Source organism: Belonocnema kinseyi, chromosome 1 (assembly GCF_010883055.1).
Source record: "Belonocnema kinseyi isolate 2016_QV_RU_SX_M_011 chromosome 1, B_treatae_v1, whole genome shotgun sequence".
Classification (NCBI taxonomy): domain Eukaryota; kingdom Metazoa; phylum Arthropoda; class Insecta; order Hymenoptera; family Cynipidae; genus Belonocnema; species Belonocnema kinseyi.
The window spans coordinates 44,351,794-44,353,732 of record NC_046657.1 but is presented as its reverse complement, the minus strand read 5'-3'; positions in this window follow the sequence as shown (position 1 = coordinate 44,353,732).

Sequence of the window (1,939 nt, the reverse complement as noted above, 5' to 3'; positions counted from 1 at the left end):
AATGTAACTATTTTCAATAATATTAATTTTCCTCTTGGTCGTAATTTTTTAAAATAATAATTAAAATATTATATATTTGTTGAAAAAATTAAATTTCTTTTAGCTGAAAATTCATTTTTTAGTTTAAAAGATAACTATTTTATTATTTAAAATATAACAATTTTCCTAAAAATTAATTTTCCTGTTGGTTGAAATTTTTTTTAAGGAAAATTAAAATATCTTTGCTGGAAGAATCAACTTTTCGAGCTGGCAATTCATGTATTTTGTTGAAACTTTGTTTTTTTGGTTGAAAATTCATTATTTTAGTTAAAAATGTAACTATTCTATTATTTAAAATGAATTTTTCTGATTAAAATTTAACTATTTTCATAAAAATTAATTTTCCTCTTGGTCGAATTTTTTTTTTAATGAAAATTAAAATATTATATATTTGTTGAAAAAATTTAATTTCTTTTAGCTGAAAATTCATGTATTTTGTTTAAGACTGGTCTATTTGGTTGAAAATTCATTTTTTAATTTAAAATTTGTCTTTTTGGTTGAAAATTCATTATTTTAGTCAAAAACGTAACTATTTTATTATTTAAAATGAATTTTTTTGATTACAATTTAACTAATTTCATGAAAATTAATTTTCCTCTTGGTCGAAAATTTGGTTAAAAATGAAAATATTATAAATTTGTTGAAAAAATGTAATTTCTTTTAGCTGAAAATTTATCTAGCTTCATGAAAATTAATTTTCCTCTTGGTCGTAAATTTTTTTAAATTAAAATTAAAATACTATATATTTGTGGAAAATATTTAATTTCTTTTAACTGACAATTCATTTATTGTGTTTAAAATTGGTCTATTTGGTTGAAATATCATTTTTTTAGTTGAAAATATAACTATTTCATTATTTAAAATTTAACTATTTTCCTAAAAATTAACTTTCCAGTTGGTTGACATTTTTTGTAAGGTTAATTAAAATATTTTTTCTGGAAAATTGAACTTTTTGAGCTGACAATTCATGTATTTTGTTGAAAATTTGTCTATTTGGTTTAAAATTCATTATTTTAGATAAAAAATATAACTATTTTATTATTTAAAATAAATTTTTCTGATTAAAATTAAACTATTTTCATGAAAGTTAATTTTCCTCTTGGTCGAATTTTGTTTTAAATGAAAATTAAAATATTATATATTTGTTGAAAAAATTAATTTTTTTTAGCTGAAAATTCATGTATTTTGTTTAAGACTGGTCTATTTAGTTGAAAATTCATTTTTTAGTTTAAAATTTGTCTTTTTGGTTGAAAATTCATTTTTTAGTTGAAAATATAACTATTTTCCTAAAAATTAATTTTCCTGTTGGTTGAGATTTTTTTTAAGGAAAATTAAAATATTTTTGCTGGAAGATTCAACTTTTTGAGCTGACAATTCATATATTTTGTTGAAATTTTGTTTTTTTGGTTGAAAATTTATTATTTTAGTTAAAAATGTAACTATTCTATTATTTAAAATGAATTTTTATGATTAAAATTTAACTATTTTCTTGAAAATTAATTTTCCTCTTATTCGAAAATTAATTTTTTTGTAATGAAAATTAAAATATTATATATTTGTTGGAAAATTTAATTTCTTTTAGCCGACAATTCATGTATTTTGTTTATTTAGTAGAAAATTCGCTTCTTCATTCAAAAATGTAACTATTTTATTATTATCCAAAATCTTTTTGTCGAAAATGTAACCATTTCGTTAAAGATTCATTTGTTTAAAATAAACCGAATGAAAAAATCGGTCGGTACAAAGTGGGCGTTCGAACCTAGGGAATTCTAACCTCTAATCTAGGAAGGTTCAGTAACTTTGATCACTTTGATGTTGTCACATTGCGTGTCTTACCAAAGTGTTACTATAATATAATATTATTATTATCATTCGGAATTCGGATCGGGCGCATGTAATT